Source organism: Phalangium opilio, unplaced genomic scaffold, assembly GCF_054372755.1.
Source record: "Phalangium opilio isolate 3A_F unplaced genomic scaffold, DU_Popi_V2 ptg000077l_1, whole genome shotgun sequence".
NCBI classification, from domain to species: domain Eukaryota; kingdom Metazoa; phylum Arthropoda; class Arachnida; order Opiliones; family Phalangiidae; genus Phalangium; species Phalangium opilio.
Genome location: NW_028324185.1, coordinates 5,688,960 through 5,707,828, shown reverse-complemented (window position 1 = coordinate 5,707,828; position 18,869 = coordinate 5,688,960). Strand labels below are relative to the sequence as shown.

Genomic DNA, 18,869 nt, shown 5'->3' with positions numbered 1-18,869 from the left:
TCTCGTATAATGTCAGTGGAACCGCTACTGATGGAAAAGTATTTTAACACTGTTCTGTTAATTGGATAAATTACATTGTGCTTTTCGTGTACCATCGCCTGAGCTAACATAATCACATTATTTATTTTAATCTTTTTTATAAATAAATTTAGGATTAAGTGCTGCTGTAGATATAATTGCAAATTCATTAACTGACTTTATGAAGCGAAACCGTACATCAATATTATTAATGAGAAATCGACTCATTCGACATACATCCAAATGTAAATCACCCAACATATCAATGCGCTTCGATAGGGCAGCCCGATCTCTTCGTTTCAGCATTCCATTCTTGTCGTTGTTTGACGCGGGTAAAAACATTTTACTAGCGTCCACAGGGTCATCTTTGTAATACATTTTTGAAGAAAGATAGGACTTTTTGGCACTTGTACCATAGTTTAAATTTGTTTAAAAAAATGCCAAATATGGGTAGGCATTCGTTGTGTATTAACTTGCGTATCTCCAAAAAATACGTCAACTTGACTAAATAAAGATGCGTGTAATAAATTTATAGGACCAACGTCCTTGTCTTGGGTAGTTAAAGAAGATCCATCCTCCTTAACTAGTTTGACTCGAACTTGCAATAAGGTTTTAGACAAATCCATAAAGACGTCATTAGATCCCGGGATAAAAAATTCAATTGGTCCATCATCAGAAAGCGAAGCCAAAGCTTTATACATAGCATAATCAATATTTTCTATGTTGTAATTTGTTGGTGGCTGCGCGAACAAATCCAGTTCAGACATCATTCCTTCAACCATTGTTATTTTTAATCGAGAAAATCGGTTTTCGTTCTTTTTCTCTTTTTTGATCGCTTTTTAGGCTTCAGCTTTCTGCGAAGTCCTTGGCCCGTTTGTTGTTGAGCCAAGTGTTGGCTAGCCTTTTGTAGTAAATTTGATCCTGCTTCGCTCAAATTTGATTTCAATGATTCTCTTAGGATTTTTTCTGCTACGAGGTCCCCTGCTATTCTCGACCCCGTTCTGAGAGCTTCCCTACCTAACACTTTACCTGCTGGTCGAAATATCGGTGTAATATATCTAATTAAACTTTTGAAGATGCTTCCGAGTCCGTTTCCTCTTTGAAATACAGGCCCCCGGAAGTGATTAAGACCATTTCCGGTTTGGCTTAAGTAGTAGTTCAGATATATGTTACTTCGTGACATGCTTGAGAATGAAATGAAGTTTTATGACGGACTTGTTTAATTTAAACATAGTATTTTCTCCGAAATCTGTCCTCATATCAATTTCGATCATTTCAAATGATGGACATCTTAAAGGGTAATAATCAATGTTTTGAAACCTATGTACAGCTAAGCTAGAAGATTTATCATTTATTATTAATATAACCCTCAGAAGAGGGGCATAAACGTCACCAACCACTTGTGGTAGAATTAAATTTGTATAAATATACAAACTAGCCGTACCCTTGTCTATATCGGCTACACTTTTTCCAGTTTTATCCATAAGGGGTCTATCCATTTGGTCCATATGAAACCCTAATAGTCTACCTAGACCAGACTGATTTTTGTTAAAACACAAATAATGGTTATTTTCACATTTTACGTTTACTTTTCCGTCGGGATTAAGCTTAATTACAAAATTACTACTGTGTTCTCGAGGAATTGCGTGGCGCATTGCTTCAATAACATTTTCAATGTGGTTATACTGGCCGGGTTGAATTTGCAGAGTAATTTCCCTTGGATTCGTTGGGCCTTTTCTTTTTCTTATATGTAAAAAATTATTGGAACTATTTAGTTCTAGAGGATCGTCTTTCTTTCTTTTAATCAGTTCTTCGGGAAAAGTGTATCTCTCTTTGATCCAATCCATGAAGGGTAAGCCCAAGATTTTACCCATTTCTTCCGGTATTTGAACTTCATATCCATTTTTAGCTCTCAGAGCGCAAAAAGCCTCATTGTCATCACTGTAGGTGATAAACATATAAACCGACCGTCGTATTTCGGGGGGTATGGTATTATTAATAGATTTAATTAAACTCTTATAAACATCGTATTCGTCTCCACGCAAGTTTCCCGCGACAAGTTGTATCTTATACTGGTCCCAGCTGTTTTCAGTATAGTCATGTACTCCAGCATTGAAATATAAATACTCGCCGGATACATTATCCCAGGCCTGGGGTAAAAATGCTTCGGCAAGCCCCACATGCCAATTACCAACTAAGTTTAAAGGAGCTGGTAACTGAACTTTAAAATGAGATTGCGTTTTATCCGGAAAGACATTCATAGAAGCCGAACTTACTAGTGTAACATAAAATGAATCGTTCGACATGGTTAACTAGATTAAAATGAACATTTATTTATTTGCCAATAGACATATATCAGTAGACCACTTTTTGAAGTTCGCATTCGTAAAAGGCACCTCTTATTTCTTCGTCGTTGTAATCTTTAACTACGTAACAAACTGGATTTCTGTAAAGAACTTTTGATACGGTAAATATTTCCCTCGTCCAATAGCCTTTATAACCCTTTTCGAAAAGAGGTTTACTCTTTGACAGTCTGACAAAATCACCAATCTTTAACTTTGGGGGTTTAGCAGGTTTTTGATGGCCATACAAACGCTGCCATACTAAATGTTCATTTTCGATATTAACATCTTTCGGAGCGAAACCAATACTTGAATGCGTACTAGAGTTATAGGCCTTCATGATTTTTGGCAAACTACCAATATAATTATATTTTTTGGTTCTTGTAAATAGTTTGAATATTTTATCCTTTAAAGTTCTGTTAAATCTTTCAATAACACCGCACTTTATCCTTCCAACACTAGTATAGAGTTGAATACCCTCTTTCTTCAAATATTCTTTAAACAATTTTGATAGAAATTCACTGCCTTGGTCAACATTAATACGCAAAGGCTTTCTCTCTTTGATAGCTTTCTGAAATGCGCTTAAAACTTCTCTACTAGTTTTATTCTTTAAAGGAAAACTCCAGGCATATTTTGAAAATACGTCTATTATAGTCAAAATGTATTGAAACCCTTTGTTATGCTTTTTGATACGTCGTAGATCAATTAGATCGCATTGAAATACTTCATCAGCTGTTGTAGCATAAGTTTGATTTCGAGGGAAGTTTATTCTCCTTGGTTTATGAATAGTGTATGTGGGTTGAGACTGAAGCCAAGTCTCAATTTTTTTCTTTGAAATACTTTTTACTCCTTGTTTCAATTTATTTGCGCTTCCGTAACTAAGAGGGTTTTCAGAATCGTAATATACTCGGCTTAATTTTGATTCCATTGTTATTGCTAAGCTTAAATTCTATTACCCTATTCCTTTATTTAGAATTGATTTCACTATAACAATACAATTGTATTCATACGCTATAAGTTATCACCATAAGTCTATGATACTCTCTATAAGTATGGGTCTATAGAATATATGCCAAAAGCATTAATCACTACGTAGATAGTAAGAATTTAACAATATAATTTTTCCTGGAATTGAATAGTACGAAACTAGCGCCGCGCGCGGAGTTAAAATGTGGGAAGGAACTCGCGGCGCGCGCCGGGAACCCCGCGGGGGTGAGGGGGGAAGGAACTCGCGCGCGGGGAACTCGCGAAGATTCACCGCGGCGGCGGCGGGCTCCAGTTCCCACGCTCCAGTTCCCATGACCCAGTTCCCATGACCCAATTCCCACGCACCTACTTTATACCTCTACCGTGGTACGAAATGTAGCCCTATACTACTTACTTGGTCCGTTGGTCTAGGGGTATGATATTCGCTTTGGGTGCGAGTGGTCCCAGGTTCAAATTCCGGACGGACCCGAGTTTTGCAGACGTAATTTAGTGACTATTTATATGCAACTAGTTTAATTGTAGGCGTAGAGATGAGCATGTTTCAGTGTCATACTAGGTCCTTTGGTCTAGGAGTATGATACTCGATTCGGGTGTGAGTGGTCCGGGTTCAAATCCCGGACGGACCCGAATTTTGTAGAAGTAATTTAGTGACTATTTAAATGCAACTAGTTAAATTGTAGGCCTACGAGTTGAACATGTTTCAGTGTAATAAATGGTCCGTTAATCTAAGGGTATGATACTCGCTTTGGAAGTGAGTGGTCCCAGGTTCAAATTCCGGACGGACCCGAGTTTTGCAGAAGTAATTTAGTGACTATTTATATGCAACTAGTTAAATTGTAGGCCTACGAATTGAGCATCTTTCAGTGTCATACTTGGTCCGTTGGTCTAGGGGTATGATACTCGCTTTGGGTGCGAGTGATTCCAGTTTCAAATCCCGGACGGACCCGAGTTTTTGCAGAAGTAATTGATTATTTAAACACAAATAGTAACATTGTAGGCCTATGAGTTTAGCATGTTTCAGTGTCAAACTTGTCCCGTTGGTCTAGGGGTATGATACTCGCTTCGGGTGTGAGTGGCCCCGGGTTCAAATTCCGGACGGACCGTGTTTTTGCAGAAGTAACATAGTGACTATTTAAATGAAACTGTTGACGGTGTAGTCCTAAGAGTTCAGGTATGTTTCAGTGCTATACAAGTCCGTTGGTCTAGGGGTTTGATACTCGCTTTGGTTGCGAGTGGTCCCGGGTTCAAATCCCGGACGGACCCGAGTTTTGTAGAAGTAATTTAGTCACTATTTATATGCAACTAGTTAAAATGTAGGCGTAGAGTTGAGCATGTTTCAGTGTCGTACTAGGTCCGTTGGTCTAGGAGTATGATACTCGCTTCGGGTGTGAGTGGTCCCGGGTTTACATCCCAGACGGCCCCGAGTTTTTGAAGAAGTAATTGACTATTTAAACACAAATAGTAAAATTGTAGGCCTATGAGTTGAGCATGTTTCAGTGTCAAACTTGGTCCGTTGGTCTAGGGGTATGGTACTCGCTTCGGGTGTGAGTGGTCCCGGGTTTAAATCCCAGACGGCCCTGAGTTTTTGTAGAAGTAAGAGACCTAAAAATAAAATAAACAAGCTGGCCATATATATACGCCCGTTAAGGAGCAGATTGAAAATGAAGCAAGCGCCATCTAGTGAACAGAAATGCAAACTCAAAGGTGACATTTTTTCATTAGCTGCTAGCTTCTCTCCTCTTTGCGTTATGCATATAGAGAGTGAAAAAATGGGTTTAAGGCGTTTTTATGGCATTGCGAAAAAGGAGTAGAGGAATCAACTACAGGTGTTTGCTTTAAACTATTGCTTTGCTCGATGCTACCCTTCTTTCACATAGTAGGGAAGATTACCCCATTATACAGAGAAAATAAGGACACAAATTATATGGCATTACTCCGTGTTGTTTCCAATGTGCTAAGGTTGTATAACAACCAACAATCATCTTAAGCGACACATGCACTGTAAAATTACGAAGAGTGCCACATAAACTTGAGAAAGGCCACCTTATTTCAATGCTTGAGAAATACAGTAACCACGACACTATAAATTACCATTTCTAGATTAGCATTAATTTTTTCTTTTTCCCTAAATCGTACAAATCAACACAATCACAAATAAATCCTTACAGTAACCAATTTCAGAATTTCGTTTGCCAAAAAACTAAATCCATCATCTTACTGGTCTATTGTAGGTGTTCACTATGTCTATGGAATTTTGAAGGGTACGTCATCGCGACTAATCAAATACCAGTGAGAAAATGCTTTCTATACATGTATATGTATACGAAAACTGGTTCTGAAGTCGTAAAACTGGTGGGTCAGGGACAATATTTAGTAATAAGGGACTATCAAACAATGCAAAATTCTACATTTCAAGTAAAAGTTTAAAATCATTCTACACTTCAACAAACTATTATAAGATACGTTTGAGAACTCTTTTTAGTACCCGAGCTCTATACTGAAGTTCAAATCGGCTCTCGCGCCACGATTTTTGAACTTTCAAAGCTGTAAATTTTACTAGTCACCTTTTTGACCGTGTTACCCATGCAATCTTGTGCACCGTTTTTATTATAATATAATTAATAACTGGTTATCAACGCATTACTCCATTGGTTATAACATAACTAGACGGAGTAAAAACTCTTAATAGTATAGCAAAGTTAAGGGGGTTCCATTTACGCCTTTAATCTTAGCCTATTAAAACTCTTAACCCCATTGTCCTATTCCCCGGGAAATACATATACATATATAAATTTGACCTTAGTACAAAGCTTCGTTTCTTTAAAGGCTCGTTTTCAATCAAACAAAAAGTTTACGCTTTTTGCTCACGATTAAGGTAGCAAAAAAGCGTTATTTTCAATCAGCGCGCTACCAGACCAAAAATCAGACTACAGAACTACTAACCGTTTTCAAACTGGTCGCGCAAAGCTTTTAAAGCGTGCGGTTACCGATATCACGTGATAGTGGACGGGTACCAAGACAGTTTTGCCCTTAAAACTATAAACAAGGATGTCGGTTCCTCGAAAAGACGTGGTATTTTAAACCTCAGTTCCATAGGTTAGGTTTATGTCTCGCCCACTTTTAACAGCGCCACCTTTTCCAGGTGCCCCTCTTTCTATCCGTAGCATTTCTTTTACTCTTTTTGTTGCCATTTTCAATAATAGCATAATTGTTACTAGTTATTTGTCTAAAATATAACACTAAAAATCTTCGAGTCGAATGGTCGACGACACACTCAGAGGCGTGAAAAACGGAAAATTTTTATTGGACACTAAACTGACGTCAAGAGATTATATACCTCCATCGCGCTTGAAATCAAAAAATTTAGCAAATATCTACGGAGGATAGATATCAGCTTGAACAAACATTCAAGCAAAAGTGGCGTCAAAAAAAGCTTAAAGCTTCAGCCCAAGCGCGATTGAAAACTGTTTATTATTTTCCTGTTGCGTGTTGCCTTGATTTTTCAAGTAAAAGCTTGCGCTTTTCATAAAAAAAATTGATTGAAAACGGGGCTTTACTCTTTCGCTTTGAAAGATTCAACTCAGAGGTTTCTCTCTATTTTTTTCCACCCACTAAGAAAGACATTCCGCCTCCTTTTCAGTCACGGCTAGGAGGATATAGGGTTGAGGGAATCTTCGACTGCCCGTTTTCCCATTGAAACGCGCTTACAGATTATCGGCCGTGGTTTCGCCCGTTTTCTCTCGTTCTGGGAGATTCTTTATCGCGTAAATAGTTCCGCTTACATCGTCATCGAGCTTCGTCTGTTCGTTTGTTTTAATTTTTGGTAAACGCTTAATGCGTCGCGCTGAAATTTTTAGTGCTTTAACGGTACATTTATCATGAATTTATTTATTTTTTAATAATAGTAAATTATGGTTCTCAGATAAAACTGAATTAAAGAGAACGGATTCCTTCCCTACACCTAAACCTCTACTGGATAAGTGTTTAAGATGGATTAACGCCTTTGGGGGAGTCGAATTAACGCCCGATAAAATTTTAAAAAAATCACTGCATGTGCGGTGAACACGTACAATAGGCGGCATTGCTTCTAAGGCCTAACCTAGCATGAAGTCCCCGCTAATTTTTGAATTGGGATTTGCGTGGTCACGTGATGAGCGTAACCCAGGTAGCTAGGTGCGCGTGCACGAATCTCCCATCACCTTTATATCCTCCTTGGTCACGGTTTCAATAAATTGCAAGTAAAGTTTGATAATAAAAAACTGGACGGACAAACGAGAATTATAAACAAAAAACCAAAATATGTTTTTTTGCATGTCGTTTTTGAATCGCTTATTTTTTTACAACAAGAGGTTTTTTTTATATACTAAAATGTTTAAACTTCAATGGCTAATATAAATTCTTTGAAAGGAAAGAGATACAAATAAGAAGATAGTGCTGTTTTCCGCTTAAGATGCCCTCCATTTTTTGTCTAACAATTTATTTTCAGACAACTTACAAATACTTGCTTTGCCAAGTCCAGAGTCCAACTTATTTCTTGTTATTTTACAATTTATTGAGAAAAAGCTTTTAAATCTATTTATGCCATTTTCACTATCGATTTTGATGATTTCAGTGATTTGACTGATATGCTGATTTGGAACCAATTTGAATGACTTGAGAGCGATTTTCACGGTTTTACGATGATTTCGACTCGATTTATGTGATTTGAAGGTTTTAAATGATTTGTACGATTTTAATGGCTGGTGACTTAACGAGGATTTGAATGATTTGTCAGGGACTTAAATGATTTGTCGACGATTTGAATGATTTGTAGGGTATTTGTATGATTTGAATAATTTGTCGGGGATTTGATTGATTTGTTGAAGATTTAAATTATTTGGTGAGATTTGAATGATTTGGTGAGATTTGAATAATTTACTGAGATTTGAAAGATTTGCTAGTGATTTGAACGATTTGCTAGTGATTTGAACGATCTGCTAGTGATTTGAACGATTTGCTAGTGATTTGAACGATTTGCTAGTGATTTGAACGATTTGCTAGTGATTTGAACGATTTGCTAGTGATTTGAACGATTTGCTAGTGATTTGAACGATTTGCTAGTGATTTGAACGATTTGCTAGTGATTTGAACGATTTGCTAGTGATTTGAACGATTTGCTAGTGATTTGAACGATTTGCTAGTGATTTGAACGATTTGCTAGTGATTCGGCATTGATTTGATAGTGATTTGATGATTTCTTGATTTGACTGTTTGTATAGTGATTTGATGATTTCTTGATTTGACTGTTTGTATAGTGATCTGACAGATTTACGATTGATTTCACTGATTTATATAGTGATTTGAATGATTTACTAGTGATTTCACTGATTTATATAGTGATTTGAATGATTTACTAGTGATTTCACTGATTTATATAGTGATTTGAATGATTTACTAGTGATTTCACTGATTTATATAGTGATTTGAATGATTTACTAGTGATTTCACTGATTTATATAGTGATTTGAATGATTTACTAGTGATTTCACTGATTTATATAGTGATTTGAATGATTTACTAGTGATTTCACTGATTTATATAGTGATTTGAATGATTTACTAGTGATTTCACTGATTTATATAGTGATTTGAATGATTTACTAGTGATTTCACTGATTTTTGCAGCGATTTGAACGATTTGATTGATTTCATAGCGATTTTAGTGATTTGTTAGATTTGGGAAGTGATTTATGTGATTTGAATGATTTTTAAACCTAGGTGTACGAGATTTGAAGGAGCGACGGCCCCCTCGCATTTTCTAATATAACTTTGCATTACCAATATTTCTTAAAGAGAGGGTGAAGTGGAAAATAAAGTGTGTTTTTATAAATTCTTCTATTAGTTATAAGACCAATCTGCATAGTGAAACGTCCAAGCAATAATACCGAATGAAGAAACTGTTTAAAGGTTTAAAACGAAAATACTAAAATTAAAATATTTTCTTAAATAGTGATTTTTTTTAAATAAGTTCAATGAGTCTTGCTTTTAGAGTTCATTGTAATATTTTAATATCTGTTAAAAACAACGATGAACAAACTGAAACCCTTGAAATGAAACCAGTGATATGAATCCAACTAAAATTATGTAGTCATTGGCTTATCCATTGTTGAACGCTTCTTCATTATTTGTCCCCGGTATTGTGTTGGAATCTTGAATAAGAAAAAAAGTTAAACTTAAAAAATATCAAAATAAAAAAATCGCAAAATAAGAATTATTAAAAAAATCGCAAAATAAGAATTATTAAAAAAATAAATATGTTAAAAAAATATATATGTTAAAATTAAAAGTAAAAATGCTTCTTCAGACGCTTACAAAGATAAGGTTGCTAAAAATGAAAATAAACACTATAGTATGCATTTAGAACATAATTGTTATGAATGTAGGTATTACATACTTCTTCTGGGGACTTAGTCGGAATTTTAAATAGCGCAAGAGGACTTCAAATCAGCAAGATCACAAGATATTCCATAATACTACTAAAAGATTCCCCAATTCAAAAATAAGAAAATATCATAAAATTTAAAGGAAAAAAGCTTATTAACACGTTCACCAAAAACGTTGCTAATAAACAAAAACACTTTAATAAATAAATAAAACATAAAAGTTATGGAAAAAATTTAGATTATAAACACTCTAGGTTTTACATAATTCTTAAGAGACTTATTTCGGAAATTTGAATAGCTTGAGAGGACTTCAAAATCATTTCCAAGGGCTAATCATGGCTCATAATATTGGAAAAAGATTCCGTAATTCCTAAGGGTAAAATGTTTTAAAAAATTCTACCGGGTAAAAAACGCTTAATAACAAGGTTACAAGGAAATGGTTGCTAAAATTGAAAAGAAACCTTGAAGTATGCAATTAAAAAATCATAGTTATGAAAATAAATTTGATTATAATTACGGCAAGTTTTACATATTTCATCTGGGGACTAGTAAAAGGAAATAAAAATCATTTCCAAGATCTCAAGAGATTCCACGATATGCGTAATGGATTCTGAAATTTCAAAATATATGAAGTTCAAAAACATTAGTTAAAACTATAAAACGAAAAAAAGATTTCTTATTTACAATACAGATAATAATCTTAACAGGATTTACTTACTTCTTCTGGGGACTTGTGTCGGAATTTCGAATAAGGTAAGAGGACTTGAAAATCTTTTTTTGAGCTAAACATATTCCATAATACTGGTAATAGATACCGCAATCCAACACATAAAATCCTTCATAAATTGAAAATTTGATAGCCTTTAAAGTGTAAAAGATGCTTATAATGAAGATTATGATAATGTTCATAAAAGTGAAAATAAACACTTCAATGTGCAATTAGAAGAACAAAGTTATGAAAAACACTTCATTATAGCCACTGTGTGATTTACAAACTTCCTGTGGGGACTTGTTTCGCAGTTATGAATAAGGGATTCCATAATATTAGTAATATATTCCACAAATAAGTTAAACTTGAAAGTGAACAAAAAATTCTTATTATACACATGAAGTGGTTATAATTTAATTTTTGTTCATTTGTTGTTTCTAATTCGTAGCTCAGAAGTTTGATTTCATTTTAAATAATCTCTACATTTTATATACCTATTTGGTATAAAATACTTTGTATTAACCTTAAAATAAATTTTGTATCGTAAAATAAATTTACATGTGCAGAATCCTATTCAACTATTGCGAAAATTCGGATGGTCTTTCAATATTTTACTTGTCCTCTTATGCTATTCCAACATAATGCGGTAAAATACTACAAATGTTTTTATCCAAATTCAGTTTATTATTACGTCTCTGAGTAAAAAGGTTTTTGAGCAGAATCTGTTTTAACTTTTACAGATGTTTAATAAATATTTCGCTAGTCCTATGATATACTATGTTCCGATATTTTTCCCTTAGCTTAGCCTGTCGACTCATTCTTAGACTACACCGTCAACAGTTGCATTTAAATAGTCACTATGTTACTTCTGCAAAAACACGGGTCCGTCCGGGATTTGAACCCGGGACCACTCCCACCCGAAGCGAATATCATACCCCTAGACCAACGGACCTAGTATGACACTGAAACATGCTCATCTCTACGCCTACAATTTAACTAGATGCATATAAATAGTCACTAAATTACTTCTGCAAACCTCGGGTCCGTCCGGGATTTGAACCCGGGACCACTCGCACCCAAAGCGAGTATCATACCCCTAGACCAACGGACTTGTGTGACACTGAAACATACCTTAACTCTTAGGACTACACCGTCAACAGTTGCATTTAAATAGTCACTATGTTACTTCTGCAAAAACACGGGTCCGTCCGGGATTTGAAACCGGGGCCACTCACACCCGAAGCGAGTATCATACCCCTAGACCAACGGGACAAGTTTGACACTGAAACATGCTAAACTCATAGGCCTACAATTTTACTATTTGTGTTTAAATAGTCAATTACTTCTGCAAAAACTCGGGTCCGTCTGGGATTTAAACCCGGGACCACTCACACCCGAAGCGAGTATCATACTCCTAGACCAAAGGACCTAGTATGACACTGAAACATGCTCATCTCTACGCCTACAATTTAACTAGTTGCATATAAATAGTCACTAAATTACTTCTGCAAACCTCGGGTCCGTCCGCGATTTGAACCCGGGACCACTCACACCCAAAGCGAGTATCATACCCCTAGACCAACGGACCTGTATGACACTGAAACATACCTGAACTATTAGGACTACACCGTCAACAGTTGCATTTAAATAGTCACTATGTTACTTCTGCAAAAACACGGGTCCGTCCGGGATTTGAACCCGGGGAAACTCACACCCGAAGCGAGTATCATACCCCTAGACCAACGGACCTAGTATGACACTGAAACATGCTGAACTCTACGCCTACATTTTAACTAGTTGCATATAAATAGTCACTAAATTACTTCTGCAAAACTCGGGTCCGTCCGGAATTTGAACCTGGGACCACTCGCACCCAAAACGAGTATCATACCCCTTGACCAACGGACCTTTATGACACTGAAACATGCTAAACTCTTAGGACTACACCGTCAATAGTTGCATTTAAGTAGACACTATGTTACTTCTGCAAAAACACGGGTCGGTCCGGGATTTGAACCCGGGACCACTCACACCCGAAGCGAGTATCATACCCCTACACCAACGGACCTGTATGGCAATGAAACATGCTAAACTAATAGGCCTACAATTTTACTATTCGTGTTTAAATAGTCAATTACTTCTGCAAAAACTTGGGTCCGTCTGGGATTTAAACCCGGGACCACTCACACCCGAAGCGAGTATCATACTCCTAGACTAAAGGACCTAGTATGACACTGAAACATGCTCATCTCTACGCCTACAATTTAACTAGTTGCATATAAATAGTCACTAAATTACTTCTGCAAACCTCGGGTCCGTCCGGGATTTGAAACCGGGACCACTCGCACCCAAAGCGAGTATCATACCCCTAGACCAACGGACCAAGTTTGACACTGAAACATGCTCAACTCATAGGCCTACAATTTTACTAATGGTGTTTAAATAGTCAATACACCTAAAAATAAATTCATTCAAAATTTACAACGGCCTTACGAGTTTCTAAACCGGGCTTTCACGAATGAGGGGTGATCTTATTGGTTCGCTTAGAAATGCGCAGAGGCAGAATTTTTGTGTCAGAATGTTTTCAGCCAATGAAAAAATGTCACCTTTGAGTTTGCATTTCTGTTCACTAGATGGCGCTTGCTTCATTTTCAATCTGCCCCTTAACGGGCGTATATATATGGCCAGCTTGTTTATTTTATTTTTAGGTCTCTTACTTCTACAAAAACTCAGGGCCGTCTGGGATTTAAACCCGGGACCACTCACACCCGAAGCGAGTACCATACCCCTAGACCAACGGACCAAGTTTGACACTGAAACATGCTCAACTCATAGGCCTACAATTTTACTATTTGTGTTTAAATAGTCAATTACTTCTTCAAAAACTCGGGGCCGTCTGGGATGTAAACCCGGGACCACTCACACCCGAAGCGAGTATCATACTCCTAGACCAACGGACCTAGTACGACACTGAAACATGCTAAACTCTTAGGACTACACCGTCAAAAGTTGAATTTAAATAGTCACTATGTTACTTCTGCAAAAACACGGGTCCGTCCGGGATTTGAACCCGGGACCACTCACACCGGAAGCGGGTATCATACCCCTAGACCAACGGACCTGTATGGCAATGAAACATACCTGAACTCTTAGGACTACACCGTCAACAGTTTCATTTAAATAGTCACTATGTTACTTCTGCAAAAACACGGGTCCGTCCGGGATTTGAACCCGGGACCACTCCCACCCGAAGCGAATATCATACCCCTAGACCAACGGACCTAGTATGACACTGAAACATGCTCATCTCTACGCCTACAATTTAACTAGATGCATATAAATAGTCACTAAATTACTTCTGCAAACCTCGGGTCCGTCCGGGATTTGAACCCGGGACCACTCGCACCCAAAGCGAGTATCATACCCCTAGACCAACGGACTTGTGTGACACTGAAACATACCTTAACTCTTAGGACTACACCGTCAACAGTTGCATTTAAATAGTCACTATGTTACTTCTGCAAAAACACGGGTCCGTCCGGGATTTGAAACCGGGGCCACTCACACCCGAAGCGAGTATCATACCCCTAGACCAACGGGACAAGTTTGACACTGAAACATGCTAAACTCATAGGCCTACAATTTTACTATTTGTGTTTAAATAGTCAATTACTTCTGCAAAAACTCGGGTCCGTCTGGGATTTAAACCCGGGACCACTCACACCCGAAGCGAGTATCATACTCCTAGACCAAAGGACCTAGTATGACACTGAAACATGCTCATCTCTACGCCTACAATTTAACTAGTTGCATATAAATAGTCACTAAATTACTTCTGCAAACCTCGGGTCCGTCCGCGATTTGAACCCGGGACCACTCACACCCAAAGCGAGTATCATACCCCTAGACCAACGGACCTGTATGACACTGAAACATACCTGAACTATTAGGACTACACCGTCAACAGTTGCATTTAAATAGTCACTATGTTACTTCTGCAAAAACACGGGTCCGTCCGGGATTTGAACCCGGGGAAACTCACACCCGAAGCGAGTATCATACCCCTAGACCAACGGACCTAGTATGACACTGAAACATGCTGAACTCTACGCCTACATTTTAACTAGTTGCATATAAATAGTCACTAAATTACTTCTGCAAAACTCGGGTCCGTCCGGAATTTGAACCTGGGACCACTCGCACCCAAAACGAGTATCATACCCCTTGACCAACGGACCTTTATGACACTGAAACATGCTAAACTCTTAGGACTACACCGTCAATAGTTGCATTTAAGTAGACACTATGTTACTTCTGCAAAAACACGGGTCGGTCCGGGATTTGAACCCGGGACCACTCACACCCGAAGCGAGTATCATACCCCTACACCAACGGACCTGTATGGCAATGAAACATGCTAAACTAATAGGCCTACAATTTTACTATTCGTGTTTAAATAGTCAATTACTTCTGCAAAAACTTGGGTCCGTCTGGGATTTAAACCCGGGACCACTCACACCCGAAGCGAGTATCATACTCCTAGACTAAAGGACCTAGTATGACACTGAAACATGCTCATCTCTACGCCTACAATTTAACTAGTTGCATATAAATAGTCACTAAATTACTTCTGCAAACCTCGGGTCCGTCCGGGATTTGAAACCGGGACCACTCGCACCCAAAGCGAGTATCATACCCCTAGACCAACGGACCAAGTTTGACACTGAAACATGCTCAACTCATAGGCCTACAATTTTACTAATGGTGTTTAAATAGTCAATACACCTAAAAATAAATTCATTCAAAATTTACAACGGCCTTACGAGTTTCTAAACCGGGCTTTCACGAATGAGGGGTGATCTTATTGGTTCGCTTAGAAATGCGCAGAGGCAGAATTTTTGTGTCAGAATGTTTTCAGCCAATGAAAAAATGTCACCTTTGAGTTTGCATTTCTGTTCACTAGATGGCGCTTGCTTCATTTTCAATCTGCCCCTTAACGGGCGTATATATATGGCCAGCTTGTTTATTTTATTTTTAGGTCTCTTACTTCTACAAAAACTCAGGGCCGTCTGGGATTTAAACCCGGGACCACTCACACCCGAAGCGAGTACCATACCCCTAGACCAACGGACCAAGTTTGACACTGAAACATGCTCAACTCATAGGCCTACAATTTTACTATTTGTGTTTAAATAGTCAATTACTTCTTCAAAAACTCGGGGCCGTCTGGGATGTAAACCCGGGACCACTCACACCCGAAGCGAGTACCATACTCCTAGACCAAAGGACCTAGTATGACACTGAAACATGCTCATCTCTACGCCTACAATTTAACTAGATGCATATAAATAGTCACTAAATTACTTCTGCAAAACTCGTTCCGTCCGGGATTTGAACCCGGGACCACTCGCACCCAAAGCGAGTATCAAACCCCTAGACCAACGGACTTGTATAGCACTGAAACATACCTGAACTCTTAGGACTACACCGTCAACAGTTTCATTTAAATAGTCACTAAATTACTTCTGCAAAACTCAGGTCCGTCCGGAATTTGAACCTGGGACCACTCGCACCCAAAGCAAGTATCATACCCGTTGACCAACGGACCTGTATGACAATGAAACATGCTAAACTCTTAGGACTACACCGTCAATAGTTGCCTTTAAGTAGTCACTATGTTACTTCTGCAAAAACACGGGTCCGTCCGGGATTTGAACCCGGGACCACTCACATCCGAAGCGAGTATCATACCCCTTAACCAACGGACCTGTATGACACTGAAACATGCTAAACTCTTAGGACTACACCGTCAAAAGTTGAATTTAAATAGTCACTATGTTACTTCTGCAAAAACACGGGTCCGTCCGGGATTTGAACCCGGGACCACTCACACCGGAAGCGGGTATCATACCCCTAGACCAACGGACCTGTATGGCAATGAAACATGCTAATCTAATAGGCCTACAATTTTACTATTCGTGTTTAAATAGTCAATTACTTCTGCAAAAACTCGGGTCCGTCCGGGATTTAAACCGGGACCACTCTCACCCAAAGCGAGTATCATACCCCTAGACCAACGGGACAAGTTTGACACTGAAACATGCTCGACTCATAGGCCTACAATTTTACTAATGGTGTTTAAATAGTCAATTACTTCTACAAAAACTCAGGGCCGTCTGGGATTTAAACCCGGGACCACTCACACCCGAAGCGAGTATCATACTCCTAGACCAAAGGACCTAGTATGACACTGAAACATGCTCATCTCTACGCCTAAAATTTAACTAGTTGAATATAAATAGTCACTAAATTACTTCTGCAAACCTCGGGTACGTCCGGGATTTGAACCCGGGACCACTCGCACCCAAAGCGAGTATCATACCCCTAGACCAACGGACTTGTGTGACACTGAAACATACCTGAACTCTTAGTACTACACCGTCAACAGTTGCATTTAAAGAGTCACTATGTTACTTCTGCAAAAACACGGGTCCGTCCGGGATTTGAACCCGGGGCCACTCACACCCGAAGCGAGTATCATACCCCTAGACCAACGGGACAAGTTTGACACTGAAACATGCTCAACTCTACGCCTACATTTTAACTAGTTGCATATAAATAGTCACTAAATTACTTCTGCAAAACTCGGGTCCGTCCGGAATTTGAACCTGGGACCACTTGCACCCAAAGCGAGTATCATACCCCTTGACCAACGGACCAGTATGACACTGAAACATGCTAAACTCTTAGGACTACACCGTCAATGGTTGCATTTAAATAGTCACTATTTTACTTCTGCAAAAACACGGGTCCGTCCGGGATTTGAACCCGGGACCACTCACACCCGAAGCGAGTATCATACCCCTAGACCAACGGACCTGTATGGCAGTGAAACGTGCTAAACTAATAGGCCTACAATTTTACTATTTGTGTTTAAATAGTTAATTACTTCTGCAAACACTCGGGTCCGTCCGGGATTTGAAACCGGGACCACTCGCACCCAAAGCGAGTATCATACCCCTAGACCAACGTACCTGTATGACACTGAAACATGCTAGACTCATAGGCCTACAATTTTACTAATTGTGTTTAAGTAGTCAATTACTTCTGCAAAAACTCGAGCCCGTCCGGGATTTGAACCCGGGACCACTCACACCCGAAGAGAGTATCATACTCCTAGACCAACGGACCTAGTACGACACTGAAACATGCTCAACCCCACGCCTACAATTTAACTAGTTGCATATAAATAGTCACTAAATTACTTCTACAAAATTCGGGTCCGTCCGGGATATGAACCCGGGACCACTCACACCCGAAGCGAGTATCATACCCCTTGACCAACGGACCTGTATGACACTGAAACATGCTAAACTCTTAGGACTACACCGTCAAAAGTTGCATTTAAATAGTCACTATGTTACTTCTGCAAAAACACGGGTCCGTCCGGGATTTGAACCCGGGACCACTCACACCCGAAGCGAGTATCATACCCCTAGACCAACGGACCTGTATGGCAATGAAACATGCTAAACTAATAGGCCTACAATTTTACTATTTGTGTTTAAATGGTCAATTACTTCTACAAAAACTCGGGGCCGTCTGGGATGTAAACCCGGGACCACTCACACCCGAAGCGAGTATCATACTCCTAGACCAAAGGACCTAGTATGACACTAAAACATGCTCATCTCTACGCCTACAATTTAACTAGTTGCATATAAATAGTCACTAAATTACTTCTGCAAACCTCGGGTCCGTCCGGGATTTGAACCCGGGACCACTCACACCCAAAGCGAGTATCATACCCCTAGACCAACGGACCTGTATAACACTGAAACATGCTAAACTCATAGGCCTACAATTTTACTAATTGTGTTTAAATAGTCAATTTTTTCTGCAAAAACTCGAGCCCGTCCGGGATTTGAACCCGGGACCACTCACACCCGAAGAGAGTATCATACTCCTAGACCAACGGACCTAGTACGACACTGAAACATGCTCAACTCTACGCCTACATTTTAACTAGTTGCATATAAATAGTCACTAAATTACTTCTACAAAACTCGGGTCCGTCCGGGATTTGAACCCGGGACCACTCGCAACCAAAGCGAGTATCAAACCCCTAGAACAACGGACTTGTATAGCACTGAAACATACCTGAACTCTTAGGACTACACCGTCAACAGTTGCATTTAAATAGTCACTATGTTACTTCTGCAAAAACACGGGTCCGTCCGGGATTTGAACCCGGGACCACTCCCACCCGAAGCGAGTATCATACCCCTAGACCAACGGGACAAGTTTGACACTGAAACATGCTCGACTCATAGGCCTACAATTTTACTAATGGTGTTTAAATAGTCAATTACTTCTACAAAAACTCAGGGCC

At 38.8% G+C, this 18,869-nt stretch overlaps 12 non-coding genes across 12 annotated transcripts; all 12 read right to left on the bottom strand.

Moving 5' to 3' along the window:
• Nucleotides 1–11,357: 11,357 nt before the first annotated feature.
• Nucleotides 11,358–11,429, bottom strand: TRNAP-CGG (transfer RNA proline (anticodon CGG)). The gene has a single exon. It is a non-coding gene; the product is annotated as a tRNA-Pro (tRNA).
• An 87-nt stretch (nucleotides 11,430–11,516) lies between these two features.
• TRNAP-UGG (transfer RNA proline (anticodon UGG)) lies at nucleotides 11,517–11,588 on the bottom strand. The gene has a single exon. It is a non-coding gene; the product is annotated as a tRNA-Pro (tRNA).
• A 566-nt stretch (nucleotides 11,589–12,154) lies between these two features.
• On the bottom strand, nucleotides 12,155–12,226 carry TRNAP-CGG (transfer RNA proline (anticodon CGG)). The gene has a single exon. It is a non-coding gene; the product is annotated as a tRNA-Pro (tRNA).
• A 1,300-nt stretch (nucleotides 12,227–13,526) lies between these two features.
• Nucleotides 13,527–13,598, bottom strand: TRNAR-CCG (transfer RNA arginine (anticodon CCG)). Its single transcript has one exon. It is a non-coding gene; the product is annotated as a tRNA-Arg (tRNA).
• An 89-nt stretch (nucleotides 13,599–13,687) lies between these two features.
• Nucleotides 13,688–13,759, bottom strand: TRNAP-CGG (transfer RNA proline (anticodon CGG)). The gene has a single exon. It is a non-coding gene; the product is annotated as a tRNA-Pro (tRNA).
• An 87-nt stretch (nucleotides 13,760–13,846) lies between these two features.
• TRNAP-UGG (transfer RNA proline (anticodon UGG)) lies at nucleotides 13,847–13,918 on the bottom strand. The gene has a single exon. It is a non-coding gene; the product is annotated as a tRNA-Pro (tRNA).
• Nucleotides 13,919–14,484: 566 nt separating this feature from the next.
• Nucleotides 14,485–14,556, bottom strand: TRNAP-CGG (transfer RNA proline (anticodon CGG)). The gene has a single exon. It is a non-coding gene; the product is annotated as a tRNA-Pro (tRNA).
• A 1,617-nt stretch (nucleotides 14,557–16,173) lies between these two features.
• On the bottom strand, nucleotides 16,174–16,245 carry TRNAP-CGG (transfer RNA proline (anticodon CGG)). Its single transcript has one exon. It is a non-coding gene; the product is annotated as a tRNA-Pro (tRNA).
• Nucleotides 16,246–16,333: 88 nt separating this feature from the next.
• On the bottom strand, nucleotides 16,334–16,405 carry TRNAR-CCG (transfer RNA arginine (anticodon CCG)). The gene has a single exon. It is a non-coding gene; the product is annotated as a tRNA-Arg (tRNA).
• An 879-nt stretch (nucleotides 16,406–17,284) lies between these two features.
• On the bottom strand, nucleotides 17,285–17,356 carry TRNAP-CGG (transfer RNA proline (anticodon CGG)). Its single transcript has one exon. It is a non-coding gene; the product is annotated as a tRNA-Pro (tRNA).
• Nucleotides 17,357–17,915: 559 nt separating this feature from the next.
• TRNAP-CGG (transfer RNA proline (anticodon CGG)) lies at nucleotides 17,916–17,987 on the bottom strand. The gene has a single exon. It is a non-coding gene; the product is annotated as a tRNA-Pro (tRNA).
• A 243-nt stretch (nucleotides 17,988–18,230) lies between these two features.
• On the bottom strand, nucleotides 18,231–18,302 carry TRNAP-UGG (transfer RNA proline (anticodon UGG)). Its single transcript has one exon. It is a non-coding gene; the product is annotated as a tRNA-Pro (tRNA).
• Nucleotides 18,303–18,869: the final 567 nt, after the last annotated feature.